At 38.8% G+C, this 25,245-nt stretch overlaps 1 long non-coding RNA gene across 2 annotated transcripts; it reads right to left on the reverse strand.

Moving 5' to 3' along the window:
* Nucleotides 1-3,805: 3,805 nt before the first annotated feature.
* LOC129519519 (uncharacterized) lies at nt 3,806-24,678 on the reverse strand. Of its 2 annotated transcripts, XR_008666415.1 has the most exons (4): nt 24,559-24,678; nt 20,468-20,825; nt 14,584-14,705; nt 3,806-6,811 (listed from the first exon to the last, which is right to left on the reverse strand). It is a non-coding gene; the product is annotated as an uncharacterized LOC129519519 (long non-coding RNA). The 2 variants fall into 2 exon arrangements; XR_008666416.1 differs by lacking the exons at nt 20,468-20,825; nt 24,559-24,678 and adding an exon at nt 17,561-17,762.
* Nucleotides 24,679-25,245: the final 567 nt, after the last annotated feature.

Below are 25,245 nucleotides of genomic sequence, written 5' to 3' on the forward strand. Positions count from 1 at the left end.
GTAGTTCTCTTACTGCTGGTTGATTTCCTTTGGTCTTTTAGGGTATAGCAAGTTCTGAGCCATCAGCAGGAGGAAAAATGAAATAAAGTTCCAAAATGCACTCCTTTCAATTCTTCCGAGGCTTGTTTTTTTTTAAAAGGTAAGTTACTTATGTCCATCTAGTAATACTCTGGTATTACCAAAAGTAATACTCTTTTAACCACCATCTTTCTGTGAGGTCAACGGCATGTCTGTGGTTTGATACATGTTTCTAATTCTCTCATCATTTAAAAACTGTAACAGAGTGATAATTAGTATTACCAAATTGTCTGACACTGGATGGGTAGAGTGCTGGGCCCTTATACTCCTTATAGATCCAGGTAAAATAGGAATTGTCAAATAATCCACATAGGCTCCAAATGATTACAAGCTTATTTGACACATGCTCACAAAGTATTCTTTCCATAATTCATTTTAGAATCCTGTACAGAGGCAGTAGGGGTAATAGAGTTGATCAATAAAATAACTTTACACTTACTGAAAATATAGATTATTTTTACATAGTTTTCATGATTCTCCTAAGATTTCTGACAGAGGGTCAGCAATATCATCTTCAAGTTTCCTGTTTCAGGCAGAATAATTTGTCTGGATTCAGATTGCTGAAGCCCTCAGAGGCTGTACACAGGACATTTCAGAGATGCAGGGAAGCACGGCCATCATGCACAAACTCTTCCATCATTAGGTGAAGGCTTTCCCCGTGGAGATCAACTCAAACATGTCTGGAATGCCCCTTCCAGACTGAAAAGTCTCTAACTTTCCAAGGAATTTGGGTTTCAATCCCTGTCACTGATATTTGTTCTACACTTTTTATTAAAAATAAAGGTAGATCAGCCCAGGTGGCTCAGCGGTTTAGTGCCGCTTTCAGCCCAGGGTGTGATCCTGGAGTCCTGAGATCGAGTCCCACTTCAGGCTCCCTGCATGGAGCCTGCCTCTCCCTCTGCCTGCATCTCTGCCTCTCTCTCTCTCTGTGTGTCTGTCATGAATAAATAAATAAAATCTTAAAAAAATAAAATAAAGGTAATTTTTCTTAGACAATAGAAGCAATATTAGCTGTTTCTTTGACATTGGCACTAATATTTCTCAGTTCTTTAATCATTCTGCCTTTAGGTTATAAGACAGTCATTTCAGTCATCTATAGCAATTTTCCTAAGCCTTCGTTCATTCTAGATTTTACAGTTCTTTGGTTTTTTCATATCCATCCTTACCTGGCTGTCCCTTATTTCTTATCTTACCATGATTTTTTTCCAAATCCCACCCAATCTGAGAACACCCATCTTAGGTTGGGTCAGAATGCCAAGGAAACTGACATGTTATATACACTCTTGTCAACTATCAGTGAAGCCTTCTACCAAAGAAATCAATTCTAAAAACATGTCTAGGCTGCCTCTTGTAGGCTGAGAACTCTCCATATTCCTAAGAAAAGTCTCAAGCAAAGAGTTGCAGGGGTTTATGATAGAAAGCTCTTGGGACAGGTCTGTAAGCACAGGAACTGTATGTGTTCAGTGGATATGAACCAGGATACTGACAGCATTTGCTACAACATGCTAAAATGGATTAATATGTCTTAGAAAGCAGCCATTATTTTTTTAAGATTTATTTTATTTATTTTAGAGAGAGAGCAGAGGGGAGGAGCAGAATGAGTGGAAGAGAGAATCTTAAGCAGATCCCACACTCTGCACAGAGCCCACCAGGGCTCCATCTCACCCCCTGAGCTGAAACCAACAGTCAGCCTGCTTACCTGACTGGGCCACCCAACCCTGAAAACAGCCACTCTTTAGTTCAATGAGATCATTTTCTAAATAATTGTTAGAATGTGTTTTTTGAGACTCTGAATCCTATAAGACATCCCCTGTTACAGCATCAGATCATAGAATCCACCACCTTTTCTTCCATTTTCTGAAAGTCATATCTCTAGTGTCTAGGGTAAACATTTGGGTGATTCAATTCTTCTTTTCTCCCATTACTCTAGCATAGTAAAGCCACCCCCTCCTAGTTTCAGGTAGCAGGCAAGAGTTTCAGTGTTCTCAACCATAACATGAGCATAATAGGAATATTTATTTACTAGGTTGCAAAGATTAAAGAGGTTAATATAAGATATATATCATAGTTCCTATAAAATAGTAAACACACTAGCATTAGCTATTATATTATTACTATTATTAATTACTGCTTTCTCTAAAGATTTTTGAACTTCTACTTTTTTTCTGGGGCACCTGGGTAGCTCAGGAGGTTGAGCATCAGGCTCTTGATTTCTGTCCAGGTCATGATCTAAGGGTCCTGGGATTGGGGCTACCTTGGGCTCTGAATTCAGCGGGGAGTCTGTTTGGGATTCTCTCTCTGCCTCTGCCCCTCTCCCCCGACCCCATGCATACACTCTCTCTATCAAATAAATAAATATTTAAAAATAAATAGTAAAATAAAATAAAATAAACTTCTACTTTTCTCCTTCTTAGTCAAAATTATGCCTGAAAAGTAGTTCCCTTTATCTCTAAAACATTCTAGGACAGGTCTTCTCAGCTTGAGCACTATTGACACTTGGGGTTGGATCAATTTTTTGTCATGGGGAACCATCCTGTACATTACAGGTCACTTAGCAAGACACTTGCCTTCTACCTACTATATTCCAATAGCATGCTTGCCCCAAGTTCTGACAGCTAAAAAATGTCTTCAGATATCGTCAAATGTCCGCTGGGGGTGGGGCTCAAAAATGTGAGGACAAATATAATACATGACACACAAATAAGCAGTCAATAAGTATTTGTTGAAAGAAAGGAAATAAAGAGAAGTAATAAAAAGAGTGAAAAAGGAGGGAAAAGAGGGAAGAGTTAAAATAAGAGAAAAGAGGGAAAGAGAGAGGCAGAGACAGAGAGATTCCTTGTGTATGGCAAGAGTTTATCTTATGTTTGCACTTAGCTAGTGAGAGTATCAGAAGATGATCAGAGTATCAGCACAGTCCCTAGTGCTGCTGCCATATACCGCCTCTGTGCCAGTCTCATGATCAGATTCAGGGACATACAATCTACATACTTGACCTGGGAATTCAGTCTTCTGTTACTTACACTCAATTTCCCCTTTACTCTGTACCCAGATACCCTCCAATCCACCTCAACTTTCAGGTTTATGAGCTCTTATGGTAGGTAATGTTGTCCTAACAAATGACAATACTTGATCTCTTTTGCTTAGAGCTCTATTATTTTTGAACAATCTATAACTGCCTGGTCCAACATGGTAGCTCATAGTCAATATACTTAGTATTGTATATATGCTGGTTATATTTTTTGTTTGATTGCCTATTGAAATGATAATATTTTGGGCATATGGACTTTTTTTTTACATTTTACTTCATTAATACGTACCCAGAATTAGCAAACAGTAAAGCTGAAGGCACAATCCTCCAGACTGACAAATGTGCCCAAGACTTCTGACACCAATTGCAAGGAGTTACAGTCCAACTAAACGTTAGGGAGAAAAGAGCCTTCACTTCAGACATCAACTGCAAGTTTGTAGGGATTTCCTAAACCACTCTCAGTTTTGGTGGTTCACTAAAAGAGTTTGCAGAACTCCCTGAAAGCTATCATACTCATAGTTATGGTTTATTATATGGAAAAGATACAAAGTAAAATCAGTGAAGGAAAGAGGCTCATAGGGCAAAATCTAGGAAGTTTCACTGGTGTCAACATGTGCCACCATCTCTTGGCATCAGCATATAAACAATCACACAGGGTACTGACAACCAGGAGAGCTCAGCCAAGCTTTCATATCCACAGTTTTTATTGTGCCTTTTTTACAAAGACAGGATTGATTGATTGACTTCCTACATGGTTGAACTAAGCCTCCAGGTAAACTGATACCCTATGACCCAAAGACTTCACCATAAATCACCTAGTTGATTCCTTCTGGCCTGGCCCGCCCCCACTCTCAGACTACTGGGTATGGCTGGTCCCACCTTATATCTGCTGTGCCTGGTTCCCACTCTAAACAAAGACACTCCTCTCAGGTATGACATAAATTGACCCAAGAAGCAAGGACAAAAGCATCTCTTGGATAGAGGCCAAAATCTTTACTACACAATTTGGCTACTAGAAAATGTTAAATTTGATTGTGATTCACATTATAGTTCTATTAAATACTTATCTATACCTTTCTATAGCTAAAATTCTTGTAGTTAATCCTATCATACTAAATCTCAGTAATATCGTTAGATTCATATCACCAAATTGTGTCATTTTCTGTCACCCTAAATATTTATCATTTTTTTTTCCATTTCCAGTATGACCTATTCGGAAGTTTCTCCATGTTATTCCCTTCGAGATCAGTTTAGGGTAACAATATATTCACATATTTTAGAATCCCTTGTCTATTTTCAGCTGGTCCAGCTGGCAGATCTCTTAGCAAATGAATTTTCTTCATCCTTAGAGCTCCACTTTTCCAGTATGAGAGCATCATTTTGATAATCTTAAACCTTTCCCTAGAAATGACATCATCTAGCAACCAAGTTCTTAATTGGACATATCCTTCTTTTCTGTAGTCCATAGCTTTCTAGGTCTTCTCCAGAAGTTTTATTAATCCTTTAAAAGTTATAAAATCAGAATAATCTACAACTTTCACCATGTCCCTTGTGTGAATACTCCAAAGCCACAGTCCTCTTCCCAGTTAGCTGTTTCAGGATCACAGGGGACACTCTCTTGTTCAATACATTGACTATTCATCAGTCTGACATAAAGTTGTTTGATTCATGCACCATGAATACCTTCTTCAATACCTGTGGTGTGATATTAAGCAAGAGTGCTAAAACGATGAAATAGAAGGTTTCTGCTTTCAGTGCTTCTCTTCTTAGTCTGCAGTGGAAACAGCAAAAAAGTCTTACCTGGTCAGTGCATTTTCAGGTTATGAACTCTATGGGATAGGCAATTTGAAGACAGACCAAAGCTGAACTGTTCAGTCCACAGACTACAGACTCCCTGAGGAATTTATTTTATACTATTAATAATCTGCACTTTGTCATAAGAATTTTTTTCAAAAAAGTTGTTAGGTTTAATAAGACCTCAGTTAAGAAATATCCACGCTTGAGGAATGTGTGCTGCAGCAACTGGGTAAAAGCAACTCCATTAGCTGTGTCTTTGCAATTGGGATTCCTAAGTTCTGGGTCTTATGAAGCCAAAACAGTCCATTAATTGTGGGTAGTCCAGGTTTGTCTTCCTATATCACTTTATTCTGTCGTGGAGCATACCAATTAAAATGTACACACATGGTTTTTATGAACACATTAAATGGAAATAACAATCACTAATGCAAAACTAAAACCACGAAGTTGTTCTGCTGTGATTAGCTGTGGAGGTGAGCATTGTCTGAGCCTCTGAGCCTCTGCAGCCTCGAGCAGATCTGTTGATGGCTTCCATTCCCTGACAAAACCACGGAGGAGGACTCTAATAGATATTACATCAGCACATATGCTGCTGGTTGTCCTTCCTTCATGCTTATTCTGCCCTAAGTGACTTTGAACATCTGCTGTCATTTGGTGAATAATAATAATTACCCTTCTGCTATGTGTGATGCTTCAAGGCACAAACAAATAAAAAATCATTTAGGCAACTGAGATTGCAGAAATAATCACATGGTATCAAGGACCATCTCACCGTAACCATCTTGTGCCCGACCAGGAGTTTGGAAACCCAAGCCTTGATCTAATATTTCTCCTCCCGGGGCACCTGGGTGGCTCGGTGGTTGAGCCACTGCCTTTGGCTCAGGGCGTGATCCTGGGGTTCCAGGATGGAGTCCCACCTTGGGCTCCCTGTGGGAAGCCTGCTTCTCCCTCTGCCTGTGTCTCTGCCTCTCTCTGTGTGTTTCTCATGAATAAATAAATAAAATCTTTAAAAATAATAATATTTCTCTTCCCTTACTGAAAGCTCTTAGGCAAAGATATCTCTTAACTTTTCTGCCTCAAGCATTCATCTAAAGAGTGGGGATAGTTATATCCCCTGTCTTATTGCTTGAGAGTGGCTATAAACATTAACTGAGATTCTCTCTCTTTTTTTTAAGTACTTAAAAAGTCTCTCACAAGCCTTTAGGGACAGCATTTTCTAGGTTTTGTTGACCACTGCCTCATTTTTTATATTCCTTAAATGACATGGTTTTCCAAAGCCCCACACAATTATTAGTGCCTTTCAAAGAACAGGTTTAAAATTCCTATTACTAGTTCATAAGCTTGAAGCTGTCTTCTGAAACAGAGATCATAATGTTTTGATCACTCATCAAAAGCTATTAAGGCAGCAGTTAGGAATCTTCTGAATGTGCATGCTAGTCAGAGAAACCTCAGAGCTTTGGCTGCAACTAAAGACCACAGTTTCCGGAAACTCTTTATATTTCTTCTTCCTTGTTAACAGGTGGTTGTAGTTGTCTCTTCATTACTAAAGCATTGCCTGACAAAGCTGTATTGTCATTGAGTGGTAAAATAACCACCTCTACCATTATTCTATGCCCATAGAAATGTCTTCTGCTGTTGACTCATTGCAAATTACACAGTGGTGCTGAAATTGATCACTCACACTCTATTTAGAAAAAATAGGAACGTCATGGCTTTTTGGCATAGGTACCATGAGGAGCGCAACATAACTTTTGCATCACTAATAGTGCTCTATAATTGCCTTAATAGGTCTAATTAGTATATGGATTTTGTTTTCCAAGAGCTTGCATATTTTTAATGGGTTTCCTCTCTTGTTAAATGGTCTAAATGACTTTCTATGAAGACCAACTTCCAACAGAGGCAGACTACCTGAAAATAAAGACAACGAATCTTAGAATGTTTTTCCCAATGAATCTAAGTTCAAATACTTAGAATATATCACCAATAACAAGCAAATAAACTACAATAGTGAAATTTCAAATCTTTTAAGAACACTTTTCACGATTTTAAGGTTAAATATTTAGAAGTGAGCTTTCAGCAATATAAGTAAAAGTGCTGTTAAAAATATAGGTTCAAGATATTTTATAAATTACTACAATCAAAATGTTAAACAATATCTTATAACTGAAAAGAACTTGACTGCTTTCATAAGCATTATTCATACTAATGAATCTCAAATGTTTCAATAAATGGTGGAATATCGATGCTTTAAAGATTTTTTTGATGCTTTAAAGATTCTTATGCAGAGATAAATATTCTCTTTGTTTCTTTTCAATGAACATTTTTACAATTCTTTACACATTGAGTAGAGTACAAAGATTGGTAGAAATTCTGAAAATTTATTTCAGGAAATTATTGATTCCATATGTTGCTGCAGAAGAACCACCTAAGGAAAATACAATCAATGTATGAGTACTCTATTTCAAAGAAAGAAAAAATCAAGAGCTGCTTCTCTCATAGATCATGGATATTCTCTCATAGATATTTGGAACATGGCAAAGTGAAGGAAGAGAACTCACAAGCATTCGAACATTAAAAACTCAACACAATTAACAAATGTTTTTGGAGTGTCCATTAGGTGCCAGACTGTCTTAGGTTCTATCAATGCATTAGTAAACAAAAATAATCTGTTATAAAATGTAATTTATATTCAAATGGAAGGGCATCAATAAACAAATACACAATGTACTGTATGAGATGGTCCTACATTCACAAAGAGCAAGATCCAGGGTTACAGAGTGAAGGAGACACTCTTGTAGAAAGTCCTGTGAAAAAGACTCCAGATAGTAAGAGATGAAAGAAATCCTGACTAAGGGGAGGAGAGTTGTGGCTATCTGAGCTCCATGGGTTCTTGGACAAGGAAACTAATGTAGATGCCCTAAAGCAGGAGAGTCATTAGCATATTCAAGGCAAGGAATTGAGGTAATTATAGCTGGAACACAATGGGAAATCCGTCTTTTATTAGAATTCTTGTTACTGTGACTTTTAGTTTGCACCACAGAGTTAAAACCCCATACTACCCAACACAGTGCAAAAAGAAAAAAGAAAAAAACTTGAACAAAAATGCATTAGCATACTGAGTAAAAATCAATAATCTGAACAATATGTAGAACACATTCATGTCAATGAAAAAAACACTATTGTATGAGGGACCTGTGGGTGGCTCAGTGGTTGGGTGCCTGCCTTCTGTGCAGGGTGTGATGCCAGAGTTCTGGGATCAAGTCCACATCTGGCTCCTTGCGTGGAGCCTGCTTCTCCCTCTGCCTATGTCTCTGTTTCTGTCTCTGTCTCTCTCTCTCTGTCTCTCTCTCTCTCTCATAAATAAATAAATAAAATCTTTAATGGGCACCCCAGGGGGCTCAGCAGTTTAGCGCCGCCTTCAGCCCAGGGCCTGATCCTGGAGACCCCGATGGAGTCCCATGTCCCGTTCCCTGCATGGGGCCTGCTTCTCCCTCTGCCTGCCTCTCTGACTCTCTCTCTGTGTCTCTCATGAATAAATAAATGAAATATTTAAAAATAATAAAAATAGAAATAAAAAATATATAAGTATTTTTTAAAAATAAAAAATAAAAATCTTAAAAAAAACTTAAAAAAATAAAACAAAAATGAAGGCACTGGTTTTTCTTTTTCTGATGCCTTAGACTACTATTTAATTACATTTTCTCTGAAAAATTAAAATCCAACTTATGTTTTATGTGAAAATGAAAACGAAATGCTTAAAAATCCACTCATTACTTGTGGGAAATCAGAATACAGACCTCACAATCTGATAAAACTGAACTTTCCTCCTTAAATTCCCTTAAGCATTACTAATAAAGATGCTGTCTCTTGAGGTGTGTGTTTTATAAAAACCAGGAAAAAGGCACTCGATTATAGATTTTGTCATTGGGGCTTCCATAGCCCTGGATTTTATAAGGTTAAAGCATATACCTTTAAAAATAATTTTTAATATATATATATTTTTTAAAGATTGTATTTATTTATTCATGAGAGATAGAGAAAGAGAGGCAGAGACACAGGCAGAGGGAGAAGCAGGCTCTATGCCGGGAGCCGGAGGTGGGACTTGATCCGGTGTCTCCAGGATCACGCTCTGGGCTGAAGGTGGCGCTAAACCGCTGAGCCACCCGGGCTGCCCAATATATTTTACTTTATGTCTTTGCTATCTTTATAATAATGTATGTGAATTGATTCTACCATAGATGATAGATGGATGGATGTAGGGAGGGATGGTTGGATAGACAGATGATAGATAAATGGATTACAGATGGATTAAAGTATGTGTGCATTAAACACGTTGAATGATAATGATAATTACTTATGCAAAATTAAAATAAGGTGTTCTTATGTTATTTGCTTGGAAAGTTAGTCTTTTAGTGAGATTTTCTCTATCAATTATCTAAACTGGACATTATTTAGTAGTAAAGCGAGAAGAGAGAAAACAATTCTACTTCAGAGTAGACTTGTAGACACTATGTAGCCCTGGCTCTCCCATTTACCAGTGATGTGATTTCAGCAAGTGAACTTCCATGAGCCTTACTATACTCTTCTGTAAAACCAAAATAATAATTTCTTACTGTTTTCAACATACACTATCAACATCTATGGCACAGAAATAAACACCTAATAAGGCACTCGAAAACTGACACCTATTTAATTAGTAGTAGTAGTGGTGGTGGTATTTTGTTTTTACTATCACTGTCACTATTACTAATCAACTGTAGTCTCATTCTGTTGATGGCAGCACAAAAAGACAATGGCCCAGGTAAAATTATAATACTGGACCCTGCCAGGATCTACTGGTTACTTCAGAGAAAGACTTGCTCACCTTGCATTATTCACTTACTTTATAGCAGATGGCAATTTGTGATAAGATTATTCCTGGGAGTTACTGGGAGTTACACTGTGTTGATATATCATTGTTTGTTGGTGAAGGCCATGCTAGCACAAAAGCAAACAGTGACCAACATCTGCAGGATTACAAGCTCAGTGAAGGAAAATAATGAAGAAGGTTGTTCTCATAACATTTTGGTAAACAATTTCTTTTAGAACAATGAAATTTTAATGACTTAGCATTCCTCTCCAGCGAATAATAGTTGCATATTTTTAACACATCCCTTTTGAGAAAATCACATTAACTTAAATAATACTTCTTGAAGGACACTTATTTCATTAATCACAACTGTGAATCCAACAATACACATATACATAAAATCCAGGATATATATGGGAACTTATGTCAGAGTGCCTCTCACATCTGTGGGAGAAGATAGATAAAACTATCCAAGAAATGGTTTTGAACCAAGTTGGTAACTGTCTAGAACAAAATTTAAGTTGGTTCAACATTTCACACATTAAAATAGGATAAAATTTCCAAATAATCAAAAGTGAAGTAGCCAATATATTTTGTGTGACATTCTACTTCCCCAGTAGCCCCCAAGGCTACCAACATCGAGTCAAGATATAGCACATTCTGAATATAAGACCACCTTCACTCCTTCAAGAGCCTAATACCATACCTCCCAGGGCATCTATCCCTTTGATCAGAAACCCATCCACACTATTCTCCAATCTAAACTCTTAAGTCCTGAGGGGGCCCCCTGCCTTAAATACTCTCAACTTACTCCATGATGTCCTGCATCTATATTTATGACTCTGACCACACCCAGAACCCCTCACTCTAGTCACAATAAGAATCCCCACATCCTCTTCTCAGTCTCATTCTCCCAGGCTATCTAATGGTGAAAACTCTTCTATTCAATCCTTTGAAATTCCTTGCTCCATTAGCAGCAAAATCCTCTTCCCTTCATCTTCTTCACTCAACTGAAACCTAGCTCTACCCAGTGAACCTGCTTTCCCTGCAGCTCTCTCAAGTGGTGGCTGTTTCTTAACCGTAACTCCAGCACCCCTGGGCTGTAAGTAACCCAGTGCTAGATGTCATCCTCAGTCCTTATTGCTGCTTTCAGACCATTCCTTCCCTAAAATACCCAGCTTTGAATCTACTGCCATCACACTAAATCACTAATTCCTCCCTATTTTTGCTGACATATATCATATGAACTGGGTCATTTTCCCCAATTTCTCAACAATTATTTTCCCTGATGTGATCCTTTTAAAATATGTCCTATATGTCATTCTGCTCAAAACTCTGCACTGATTCCTCATTTCAGTCAAAGTAAAATTTTAAGTCTTTAGAAGAGTCTAGAAAGCTGTGGTTTCCTCTCCAACTATTTCTCCCTATTCATCATACTCTAGTCCCACTTGTTGGTTCACAGGCATACTCTTGACTTAGGGCCTCAATCTGGCACTTTTTTCACCCAGAGATTTGCATGGAAGTTATTCACTTCCCTTCCTTGCTTTGCTCAGATGATACCTTCTCAATGAGGTCTGCACCAATTACTTTATTTATTATTTATTTATTTATTTATTTATTTATTTAGGACTGTAGGGTTTTTATCTGATTTTATCTATCCATTTGATAGAGAGAGAGCATGAGGACGGGGCAGGGAGGGAGGCAAAAAGAAGGAGAAGCAGTCTCCCAGCTGAGCGGGGAGCCCAACATGGGACTTGATCCGGGACGCAAGACCTGGGATCATGACCTGAGCCGAAGGCAGATGCTTAACCAATTGAGCCACCCAGGTTCCCCTCAATTACTTTATTTTAAATTGCAACTTATATCCGGCACTTGATATTCCAGTTCCTCTTAACAGATTATATCTATTTTAATTTTAATAGCATTCATCATTTTCTGACATACTATATAATTTACTTCTTTTGTTGTTATCAACCTCCTTCCACTGGAATGCAAACTCTGCAAAGGCAAGGATATTTGTCTGTTTTGATCACTGATACATCCCATCCCAAGTACTTAAAATAGATCCTAGTACATGAGAGACACTCGGTAAATATTTGATAAATGAATGGAGAACCAATGAAACAAAATTTAAATGTTAAAAAACTGAAATTATAAAATACTAGAAGAAAATTTTGCACTAGGCTGAGGATGGATGGACAAGGGTTGTGTATGAAAGGACTTTCTATTGTATCTCAAAACCCTAAATCCACAAAAGGTAAATACATTTGAATGAATTAAAATGTAAAAAATAAGCAAACAAAAAAACCAAAACAAAACAAAACAACCTTTTTGCACAGCAAAAGGCCATAAGCCAAGAAAAATCTCAAACCACCAAAAAAACTACTTTACTTTTATATTACAAATAAATGTTAATACTTGTCTAACAAATATGACAACCCAACAGAAAAATACATAAAGGTTATGAACATACAGGTCACACATAAATGGAAATAATCATGGCTTTAACCATAGGAAAAGTCCAACTACTCTCTAATGCAAATTAAATCAGTCCTGGGATACTACACTTACCCAACAAACTGATAAAATCCAAAAGCTTGATAAAGCTTTCTATAGGTGAGCGTTATAATAGCATTCTCTCACACTGTTGCTGAAAGCATAAATTGGTACAGCTCGGGAGGCAATTCCCCAGTATCTGACAAAATCACAAATGCACAGACCTTTGGACCTAGTTATTACCACTTCGGGGGATTTATCCTATAGAAATCTATTTGCATACGTGTGACATGAGGTGTGTAAGAGGGTTTTTTTTTTTTTGTAATGTGATCTGTCCTAGTAAAATCCTAGAAACAAAACAAATGTTTATCAGTAAGACTTTACTTAAGTAAATGACTTAAGTCATTTGCATCAAGTGGAGATGCACCACTTGCATCTCCATTAAATGAAATACTATTCAACCGTATAAAACAATATGGTAGGTTTACATTTCAATATGACAAAAGCTCCAAGATGTAATGTTAGGTGAAATGTGAAAGAAGTAGAACAATGGTATCCTATGTTTAAAAAACAGAGAAAGGAGACTATTAGTATTTGTATTTACTTTCATGTATATAAACAAAAACTGGAAGAATACATCAAAAATTAATAAAAGTTTTACCTATGGAGTTGGAAGGTAGGGATTGGGCAAAGGAAAGGAAAAGGTAGCAGTAAAACTTTTCCTGTGTATCTTTTTGCATTTTTTATGTTATTTTTGAGCCACAAAAACATATTACCTAAAAATCAAGTGATGAAACATAGTTGCAGCTCATAGAAATAGCTCATAAGAAAATCATATCAGTACTACATCATTGAAATGCCAACTAACTTCATTTTGTAAACACCTTGATTGAACACTTTGTAGATACCAAATATGAAACCAGAGAGAAAAAACATTTCTCCATTTTGACTCCAGGAAGATTGTGGTGAGGGAGGAACAAGAACCTGTAAAGAATTCATTATTGTTATTTATTAGCTATTGTAGGCCAGCAAACATGTCAGGACTCTAAATAAAACAAGGCAAGAAGCAGTATTAGCATCAAAAACAACCACTGACAATGAGCAATACCACTTGCAGAATGAATAAACAGGTGTATAGCCACTTAAAGCTTAATTTCTCCATAATAGGAACAAATAGATAAATAAAAGAGAAGCCTTCCCACTGAGAGCAAGAGAAATTGGACCACAGAGCAGTAACACAGCACTACTGTTGAAATATCAATCAAGATAGTGGGTGATGAAAATAGAAGGAAAATGTAGAATTGGGGGAAAAAAACATCCTTATATTTAGCATCTCTTGATTCCTTTCTATATACAATTTAAGGCCCTCATGTGAAAAGAAGTCTCAATGCCAGTGCTCCCACCTTTGGGTCCAAAAGTTGATCGTCAAAAAGTGGTCCATTATGGCTCCACTAAAATCAATTTTACCAAAATCTGAGAAATCAAAGGATAATCAAATTAATTTCTTAAAAAAGTTATTTAAAAAGAATGGAGGAATGAATGTAATTGGGAATGTTTTGCCTAAAGAGGAGAGGGATCAGAGAAAGAGCAAGTAGATTCAGCATCAACAAGAACATTTGATTACCAATCATTTTCAACCCTAGGAATCAGAGAATAAAAATAAGACATCATACCCCTCAAGGAGTTTAGGAGATAAGATATATATATATATATATATATATATATATATATATATATATATATATATATATAATTTGTAAATTTGCTGTTTGTGAGTAGACTGGCTTAGAAATATAATATAGAATGCTATATCAATATTAGAAGTATTAGGCAATTTCAAAAAAAAGAAGTCCTATGCAATTTCATATAAAAATCTGGATTTCCAACCTTTCTTTCAAATTTGGGACATAGAGAGTTACCAGGTGTTGAGAGGAGCAAGTTTTTCAGGTTCCATGGGGTATATTTTACACTGAGAACATAGGAATCTTAGAACAAGATAGAAAGCAAAGTTGAGGGGTCTATTGGCCAGTTCGGGCTGTCACAATAGAGTACCATGGACTGGATGACTTAAATACAGTAATTTTTCTTCATAGTTCTGGCAGCTGAGAGGCTGAGATCAGGGTAACCAGCATGGTCAGATTCTGGTTAGAGCTCGTCTTCACTTGCAAATCACCACATTCTGGCTGTAACCTCATATGAGGGAGAGATAACCATCTGTCTGTCTCTGTCTGTCTCTCTTTCTTCTTGCAAGGCCACTAAGCCCATCATGAGATCTTCCCCACCCTAATTAATTAATGTAACCCTAATACTTCCAGAAGGCCCCATCTCCAAATACCTTTGCATCAGGGGTTAGGGCTTCAACAGGTAAACTTGGGAGGAGGACAAAAATCTTCTTTCCACATAAGCCAAGGTGAACTGCTTGCTGGATAAGAAGTTTGCATGGAAATTATGGAAGCCCTGTAGGAAGAGATATGATTTTTCAATTATCTCTTTTTATTCTTTGTATTTTTTAAAATTTTTAGAAAGAGAGAGAAAGAAAGAGCACAAAAGGGGGAGAGGCAGATGGAGAGGGAAGGCAGGCTCCCTACTGACCAGAGAGCCTGACATGGGGCTCGATCCCAGGACCCTGAGGATCGAGCTGAAGGAAGATGCCCAAACATCTGAGCCAGCCAGGCGCCCCTAGTCTTTCATATTTTGAATTTGGTGTACAGAGCTTCCTCAACTTACAATGGGGTTGCATTCTGATAAGTTCTTCATAAGTCAAAAAAAATCATATGTCAAAAGTGCATTTAATACACCTAACCTGGGATCCCTGGGTGGCGCAGCAGTTTGGCGCCTGCCTTTGGCCCAGGGCACAATCCTGGAGACCCAGGATCGAATCCCACATCGGGCTCCCGGTGCATGGAGCCTGCTTCTCCCTCTGCCTGTGTCTCTGCCTCTCTCTCTCTCTCTGTGACTATCATAAATAAATAAAAAATAAAAAATAAATAAAATACACCTAACCTACCAAACATCACAGCTTAACCTAGCCTACCTTAAATGTGCTTGGAATACTTTTATATTGACCTACAATTAAGCAAAATCACTTTACACAAAGCCTATTTGATAATAAAGTGATGAATATGTAATGTAATTTATTGAATGCTGTACTGAAAGTGAGAAATAGAATAACCATTCTGTGTGTGGCAACATGATCGGTTGTCAGTGTTGTTTACCCTTATGATCACGTGGCTGGCTGGAAGCTGTGGCTGCTGCTGCCCACCATCACAAGAGTATTATAGGGCATATTGCTAGCCTGGGAAAAGATCAAAATTCAAAATTTGAAGTGTGATTTCTACTGAATGCCTACCACTTTTGCACCATTGTAAAGTAAAAACTCATAAGTTCAACCATCATAAGTTGAGGACCATCTATACATAAAAATGTTTTCTATTCCAAATTCAACCTCCAATGTACAAATATTATATCCCCCAAAATCTCATTTTATAACTCTTCTTATTCCTGATCATCACTTACAGAAAAAGTAATGTATAATCCCTTCCATACCAGTTATATACATAAAACTATAAGATCCCTTCACAAACTACCTAAGAAAATTCGGCTTCTAGGGGTGCCTGGGTATCTTAGTCAATTAAGCATCAGACTCTTGATTTTAGCTCAGGTCATAATGTCAGGGGCATGGGACTGAGCCCTGCATGGGGCCCCCCACTCAGTGGGGAGTCTGCTTGAGTTTCTCTTCTCCTACTCCCTCCCTCCCCAACAAGCACAGATGTACTCGCTCTCTTTCAAATCAATCAATCTCTAAAAAAAAAAGAAAGAAAGAAAGAAAGAAAGAAAGAAAGAAAGAAAGAAAGAAAGAAAGAAAGAAAGAAAACTGGTCTTGTAAATTTATATTCACTTTCATTTAAAAATTTGGTTTTAGTGAGCAGGGGTTTAGAATCTAGACAATAATTTGACAGATGAGATTAGTTTTTAATTTAGTGATGCTAATACAGTCAAATGAGGCCACAAGTATTACTTTAAAATTAATTACCTGTGCATATTCTTCAGCAGTACGGAAGCATTTCACTTATTTTCCAAAACAGCTGTTAAATTTCTAATTTTTTAAAACATGCTGCTAAAAAATCTGCTTTTGCCCATAAAAGGCACCATATTTACATCTCTATTATTCTCCATTCCAGCGCCTTCTTTTGAAAGCAGGTGGCCTGCATTTCATAATTAGCAAAATACTAAAATAGACCATCAAAATGCAAACTTTGTCAAACTCCTAAAAGAAAGAATTTATGTCAGAAAACAGTCCGATCCATAGTGATGAAAGAGCTGATAAAAGCTCTCTACAGAACAGGGCCTCTCTAATGGCATTCCATGTTCAACCTTCCCTTCAGGGGTCCTGACTGTCATAATCCCCAGAGTGGGTTTGGGATCAGGGTTAACCCTGATAAGTGGCAGAAGGACCTTGTCCGTGATAGCAGTGCCTCAAAGCTATCCTACAATCCCATGTGAACCACTCCACAGATCTGAGAGCCACTTGGCCGACGGAGCTCTACTATTTGTTAGGTCTTTGGCCACTTAATCGCTCTGAAATTTAGTTCCCTTATCTGCAAAAGTAATACAATAATAATACTTGTTTCCTAGAATTGTTATTAGCTAAATTCTTAGCATAGGATACTACAAAAGCAAGGCATTTAGGTGCAGGTCAAAGGGCAGACAGACCACAGGAATTCACTTTCTCCCCAGTCTGAAACCACATCATAATGGTGCTGTTTTGTTTTTTTTTTTTTAAGATTTTATTTATTTACTCACGAGAGACAGAGAGAGAGGCAGACACACAGGCAAAAGCAGGTTCCCTGCAAAGAGCCCAATGTGGGACTCGACCCCAGGTCTCCAGGATCACACTCTGAGCCAAAGGCAGACACTGGGAGCCACCCAGGCGTCCCATAATAGTGTTGTTTTATTCGTTTTAAGACACAAGGTTACAAAGACAAAGAGAACAGAAGAGTTAGAGAAAAGTAACAAACATTTTGAAGCCAGAAAGTAACTACCTGACTGATGGTAACTGACAGCAGACCAAGGAAGGCAAATTGCAAAGTAGGTAATGGGGCAAGTGGGAAGTGACCCTATGTATACCCTGCAACTTCACCCCTGCCCCTCCACCCCCACCTTTGCCCCTGCCTAGGTATAGGAGAAAATAAAGCCAAAATATGAACATTGATGAACCAGTTATCCCACCATTATCGAACCAGGTTAGCTGGGAGACCATTTATCTCCAGTAAATGTTGACATGGTGACTCCTGAGATGCCAGTGTTCTTACCCCTGCACTTCACAGAAGTTGAAAGTCGCATCTCTATATCTCCATCCAGAAGGAGATTGCAAGAGCTTTCTTAGAAAGATCTGATCTCTACCTTGAAAGAGAGGTACCAAAACAAACAACAATAAAAATGCTTCTCTGAAGAAACAGAAACTACACAGGGAAAAGAAATATTCAAAATATTGCTAAGAGCCTGGAAATACAGTAAAAGATAATGCATCTATGAGAAAGAAAGCAAAATACTACCAAAAAAAAAAAAAAAAAGATCAGAGATCAAAGAGCTTCATGGTCTCCTCTCCAGGCAATAAATAGAGTTAAGTAAAGACATCCATACCCCTTGATAAAGATTTCCAAAGTCAGCAAATGGCCATAGATGAGTGTCTTCTAGCTCTGATGCCCTGTTTTCATATCCCTTCTTTATATTCATCCTGACTCTCCATTCTGATTTAGCTATCCCTTATCCCATATCCCTTATCCCTAAACATAACCTATACTTACATCTTTCATAGCAAATAAACAATATACCATAATATTTGTCTGTTTGTGTCTATATCCCATACTAGAGTGTGAAGTTTCTCCAGGGAAGGGACTGAACATCACTAACACATAGCTGAGTGTCAGGGATATGAGTAGGTGCTCGATAAATGTTTGTTGAATGGATGAATAAACCACCATCACCTGTTTTGCCTTGTCCCCAGAACTGGTAATTCTAAAAGTCCATTATTAGCTTTGGCTAAACTCATATATGCAAATTCCTTGAGGGGGGAACAGAAAAATATTTGGGTAGAAGAAGAAAGGATGTAAGAGATCCTCCCTTCAGTAGAAAACATTGATTTGAACAAATAATACCTAATACACAAGAAAAACAACTCTGTGGAGCACCCTTGGATTTTTGCTTCAATTGCAAAGTCAAATACTCTAGTACTAGAATTAAACTTTCAATGTCCATTTGATGCTTTAGAATATTAAAAGTGGTCATATTTGAAGTTATTTTGTTCCTTTTGCTTTTGCATTTTCTTATGTTTACACAGTGTACAGGTAGACTTGGATAATAAAAATTAATCATATGATAACATATATAAAATAATATAAAGTCAAATGAATGTTTAAGCATATTTAACTTTTTTAATTCTCACTTCTTTACAAAATGTACTTTGAACCAAAAACGGTGAGGATTCTCAATCCTGTTCATTTATCATAAACCATTTTGTCATGGCTCCTCCCAGATTTATAGACTCAAAATCTATGGGAGACCCAGGCATGTGTATTTCTCACAAGTTGCACAGGTGATCCTGGTTCTCAGGCAGGTCTGAGAATCACCATTCATAGAACATGAAGCCTCATTAGAGATCCATGATCTTAATCCAAGGACTCCACCCAATAATTGCTTTCAGTGACTTCATTAATAATTTGTAACTGAGAAGATAATTATTAGTTCTGTAAGAAGACAGGAGAAGGAAAATATATAAAGAATAGGATTTCTCAGAGTGACTACTGAGAGCACAGTTTAATCCAGATCGAAAGTACCTATTAAACGAAGACAATGAGTAAGATAGGATTTATCAGGCTTATTTTAAGTTTATCTTGCTTTTCTGTATTTCTAATTGCTAAGGAGTAATTTCTTAGAGGATTACCTCCATTAAAACCCACCCTCTTATCCTTTTTTGCTAGTAATTCTTTCCAAAGTATATAAAAGCTTATTTCAGTTTTTAAGAAGCTAGAAATCAAATGGATATTCAAGTTCATTTGCCTGGTGTCCTCTGTTAAGAGTTGATATTGAAATAAGAGCTTATAGCCTGTGCATTTGAGCTATTAACCAGGTCCGCTAGCCATTTATCTTTTTTTTTCTAAACTCAAAAACTGAAATTCTCTTAGTCTGCCACTTTATTATTCTGCACCATATTACATTCAAATAGCATCACTATTATATTAATGTAACAGATCATCTCTGTAATTGAGTATGAATACTATCACTTTGCACCCTTCTAGAGCTATTAATTTCAGTGTCTTCATTGTATTTTTGAATGTAGCTGCACAGTAAATAATGCAACACAAAGAAGCTTTAACCTATTCCCAAAGCCTGCAACAAGGATATAAAGCCAGTGGTGTATTAGCTTAAAAAATAGATCAATCTTATCTTGTAAAAAGAAGATAAAAGGTAGTTCTGTCAGAAAGGACAACCATGCTTGAGGCTGTAAACCATACTTGAGAATATAAAGAGAAGCCTAGAAGCCTGTGTTAAATTTTGCTTCCTGTCCTTGGAAAAAGTCTTCAAGTCAATGGGCATTTTAAAAACAAGCAATGGATTCAATTATCCAAGTATTTCCTCATGTTGACTATGCTGAGAAAGCATAAGCTCAACAGTAACAACAGTAACAATTATATTGTCATTTCATAGCACTTTACAAAGGGCTTTAATATACATGAAAGTGAAAATTAAATGAATTCTTAAGTATGGTCATTACACTATCCAATGATAACCTGAGGCATGTAACACTAAGCAGAGAACATAACAGTTAATCATCAGAAGAGTAACACAATAGTTCCTCAAAACATCAGCAAAGTACAGTGAAAATTAAATATCTGTAGAGCCAGGTAGGAAAGATATTGGGATAATGCAAGAATTATCCTCATGTTTTTGAGAAAGGCACTCAGCATCATTTGCAAACCGTAGATAAGCCTGGGTTAAAGGACTGCAAAGTGGATTATGAGCTCTTTGTATTGTTGTTGGTTTGCATCCTTGGGAGCTTTTCAGGTGAAATCGGCCCAAATCTGAAATCGGCCCTCGTTCGTGGAGGGCTAAGAGACAGAAGAAATAGGCCGGCCACTCCAGATGGGTGGCAGGTGTAACAAGCAAGGGAACTTACAAAGCTTATCTTGTGCTGCCGGAAAATGAGTAGATCTCCTTACCTGCTAGCCAAAATGTTGAAAGTTTCTATAGAGGCCTTAACTAGGTTCCTTCATCTATACCCTCCAGATGCTCTCAACAACATATTGCTCAAGGATCTATCCTTTCAAAATGGCTCCAACTATGGGATCGGGTGGGCAGAATGGAGCATTCCAAAGACAGGAAGAGGTAGGAGACTCCCATTGTCAAGGTCCAGCTCCCTGGTCAATCAGCAGTCATCTCCTCTCAATGACCTTCTCCCATACTCCACTCCTCTAGAATGGCTCTTAGAATCTCATGTGCCTCCATCTTCTGCAGTGTCCAGAGCAGGGAGGAAGGGGTTTCATTAGCATGGAGGTGGCTCCTTCGGTATCCATCTGGCTGCACAGAGGCAGATCCCACAGCAGCAGTACAGTCACACACAAGAGAAAACACAGATTAAGAGAACAATGATCTCCCAAATCAGGGACAACTTTTTCCATCAAGAGCCCCATGATCTGAACCATTGATTTACTAAGTCTCCTAGACTGGGGATAGGATCACTCAGGGTGTTCACTGTATCCACATATGTTTTAACAAAGATGACACATTAGCAGACTCATCAGATATGAACCCACAACCTTCTTCTTAGATAATGGTATTTATCCATGCACCTGTGGTGCTTCTTTGCAAGGCAGTAGTAACGTCCAAAACCATTCTATTTTGGAAGACAGCTTTTCTCACTAAAGACATTTCAGCGTTCAGGGCACCTGAGTGGCTCAGTTGGTTAAGCATTTGCCTTCAGCTCAGGTCATGATCTCTTGAGTCATGGGATTGATCCCCATATTGGGCTCCTTACTCAGTAGGGAGTCTGCTTCTCCCTCTTCCTCTGGCCTCCTACTCATGATCTCTCTCTGGTCCACTCTCTGTCTCTCTCTCTCTCTCTCTCTCTCAAATAAGTAAAATCTTAAAAAAAAAAAAAAAAGACATTTCAGTGCTCAGGAAAGACAGGCTTTGTTGGGTGAATGTGATAAGGGCTTCTGTGTATTGGTCTTCCGGGTCATTGGAGGGGACAAAGATGGCAGCCAAATGATTATACCAGAACATGGTATAATCTGGAAAACAGAACATGCTCATCTGGCCTTGAGAGAGGAAAGTTGGCAATTTTCACTACCATGGGGCAGATTCTCCTCTGTGCTCAGGGAAAACCTAGGTTGCAGTGACCAACCAGCCAGGTGGAAACCATGGCCAAAGATTTGTGTCACACATCCATGGGGTCACAGTCAAGGCTATCCAATAAATACCCAGACAGTGTGACCAATCAGTGCCAAACTCATCACTACTCTTTAATGTAACAGAATGACTACAAAGTTCCAGTGATATCCATCCCCATATTCCTTGCACAATTAGGTTAGTTATATTTAGAATGATTCTTCTGTTTCCAACATAGTGGGGTCCAGGTGCTCCAAGGTCCATAATCAAGGTAAGCCATGCTAACTCATTCCAAATATGACTAGCTACCCATGGCTCCACTGGTGGTATTTTTAGGAGTCTCCTTAGCAATTTGATGGGCTGCCTGTAAAGTATGAGTGACAGAAAAAAGAATGCCTACACCGTGTTACTGATAGCCACAGGCCAGGATTCTGCATCAGTATTGGTGGTATCAGCTGGATTAAGAGTACTAGATCTAGTTTATTCTTCCTTAATGTACTGCTTCAGGATTCTCTAATCCCTTCCATCGAGTGGTGATACCCACCATGGCAATCCCGAAAAACTAGAGAGGAGCGTCTTTTCCACATATCCAACAGTTGTATGGATTCCTTTGCCAGGCATATGAGTGGGCCCACTGCAGAAAGGTATTTCCATTGGTACCCAGCTCATGCCCAGATACTACAAGGGCAAAAGAAGTCAAAGGTCAAAAAGGCAGATACTTAGTAGGAAATAGTATGGGAAGGTCTTCATCTTCTCTGAGAATTATACTTGTGGCCTGATATTTTTAGATGTTCATATGGCTGCAGCTTTAGGAGTTTGATCTAGTTGTACATACCATACACATGGTGGCTGGAGAAGGCAGCACTGGCAGTCATGAGAAGACAGAGTGGGGGTGGGATTTGCCAGACCAGGACCCCCACCTTCTCCCCTCTTTCAGTGGTGCATGTCCCATCTAGCTTGCAGCCAGACAGCAGGATTGGAAATTGAATAGTTCCCCCTCACCCAAGGATACAAAGTATCTCATCCATCCTGGTGGGATATACCATTGAAAATTCCAGTAGACAATGCCTTTCCTAGGCATCATAGGGTGTGGTGTTCCCAGCAGCATAGCATGTTGATCGTTGGTGAGGGTCTGGGCAATGGATGTTTCTTGAGACTTCCATACCTTTACATTGTTGGATGCCTTGGCAGGGGTCCACATTCTGGCACATGAGGCAACAGGCCCTTTTGGTTAAGCATTCAAATGTATTGTAGCTTGGAGCAGTACTTTAATCCACCCAGCTAATGTGGTTTTACCTGTTAGTAATTTACTCTGCTGCTCTAATATTCCATTTGTCCTTTCTACCATCCCTACTGTTTACAGGTTAGAGGGGAGATGGAACCTCCATTCAATGTCTTTTGCCCAGTATTACATACTATGACCTTTGAAATGTGACCCTCAGTCATGGTCTATTTGATGAGGATATCCACAAATGGTACTTGGGCTGTCTAATCCCTTAATGGGAACAGCCTGGTTTGCATGGGGAGAGGAGAAGCTTGGGTTAGGCCAAACAGTGTCCACACAAACCAAAGCGTGTTTGGAACCCTCACTACTCAGAGTAAGGGCACCAATATATTCCATTTGCCAATCCCTCACCAGTTGAAAACTTCAGTAGGTAACCCCAGACTCATTGGCAGTTGTCTTGAGCACTGTTTAGAATACACAGGATGTGCTGTTACTGTGTTTACCAAGTCACTGTATTTTAAGGGCAATCCAGCATCCCTAGCAATATGTCATTTCACCCAGGCACTACAGTAGCCACTCTTTCTCTGCACCCAACCTGCTGTCTATTGAAGGATCCGTTGCTAGAACTTGTACTGAGCTGGGGCATCAGCATCCTGATTGCTAGGGGAAGTCAGCACTTTATGAGTCAGGATATAAGAAAATTGTGAGGACTGCTTCAGGTTCTAAGAACCTGGGTCAGGCAGACCCAAATCTTTCCATACAAGCTGACGCCCCAAGGGCTTAGTCATGGTCATCTATCCTTTAGCTTCCCACTATCTAAGGCATAGAGTTAGAATAGCCTGTCTGTGCAAAGGGTTAATGGCCAGGGCTTATGAGTGATCAACAGCCAAATGGCTCTGACTTGAGCCCACAGGCTGCTGTGGTCTGCTCCTGTTTCTATCCAGATGCCTGACTAGATCCATCTGTATCAATCAGTCAGTATTTCCCCTCCTCCTTTCTATGGCTACACAGGCCCACCAGAGGTAATTCGTGGGACATGTGGAGAATCTACACACTCTATGGAGCCCAGTATCACCCGAGTTTCTAGTCACAGTGGTGCACAAAGTGCTCCTCTTCTGTAAATGGGCTTGTCATTTAGTCTACATGGAAGTTTGAGCCATGACAGAGATGGGTTGACAGAACATATTTTTAATCCACCCCTTGATAGGAAGGAAGTTCTCACCATGATATGCTGTTACTTTGTGAGAGGATCTACCTGGAGGAATGCTGTGTACACCACCAGGAGCTGCTGCTCTATGGGAGTGTATCAGTTTTCTGCCCCCTTTCAGAGCTGGGACTAAAATCCTAGGAGTACTCTCTCCTTCAATTGCCTCTGTCACGGTGCCAAGCCCATGTCTTCCAGAGTCACAGACATATCTAACTCAAATGGTAGCCCTACTTGGGAGATGCTCAGAATTTTAATCTGTTTTATCAGTATTTTTTGTCTTCCCAAAGCCTGCTTGCTGCTCTGACCACCAGTCCCACATATACTTCTTCTTTACCAAGTGGTATGAGGGATGGCGACACTATACCAGGTGGAAAATAAAAGTCCCCCCAAACCTCCAAATCCCTTCAAAGGCTTGGATATCTTTTGTGCTCACAGGGGTTAGGTAGGCGTGCATGTCATCAATCACAGTTTCCAGACAATGCATATCTTACCTGATCATGATTCCTAAAAACTTTATAGTGGTGCCTTAGCCTTGGAACTTTTTGGATTTCATGGGCTATCTTCTCCCTCTCAGATGTTCCAGCAGAGTCTGCACAATGTCCTATGGCAGAGCTAAGTCTTCATGTGTTAACACTATATCATCAGTGCAATGGTCCTATTTTATTGATGTGGAGAAAGAGAACAGGGATATTTCTCGTGACATTATGAGGCTCTATAGGTTGACCTGGGAAAGCATCTGAAAGGTCCACTGTTAGGGCACTTGGGTGGTGCAGTGGGTTAGGTGTCTGACTCTTGGTTTCAGCTCAGGTCCTGATCTTGGTGTCGTGAATTCAAGCCTCACATGTGGCTCTGCACTCAGCCAGTGCATACGGGGCTGCTTGACATTCTCTCTCCTTCTCCCTCTACTCCTCCTCCTTGTGAACACATTCTCTCTCTCTCTCAAATAAATAAATAAATCTTAAAAAAAAAAAAAAAAAGGAAAAGGAAAAAGAAAAGTCCATTGTTGTCCTTCCCATGTGAAGGCAAACCGATCTTGTGATTCATCAGCCAGGGGTATCATGAACATAGTATTTGTTAAGTCCAGTACAACATGGTGTACTCCTAGGACCACAGCCGAGTACCTCTGATGGTGGCAATGTTGGGCGCAACTTCATGGATGGGAGGCACTAGCTTGTTCA

The sequence above is a fragment of the Nyctereutes procyonoides genome, unplaced genomic scaffold (genome assembly GCF_905146905.1).
Source record: "Nyctereutes procyonoides isolate TBG_1078 unplaced genomic scaffold, NYPRO_anot_genome, whole genome shotgun sequence".
NCBI lineage: Eukaryota > Metazoa > Chordata > Mammalia > Carnivora > Canidae > Nyctereutes > Nyctereutes procyonoides.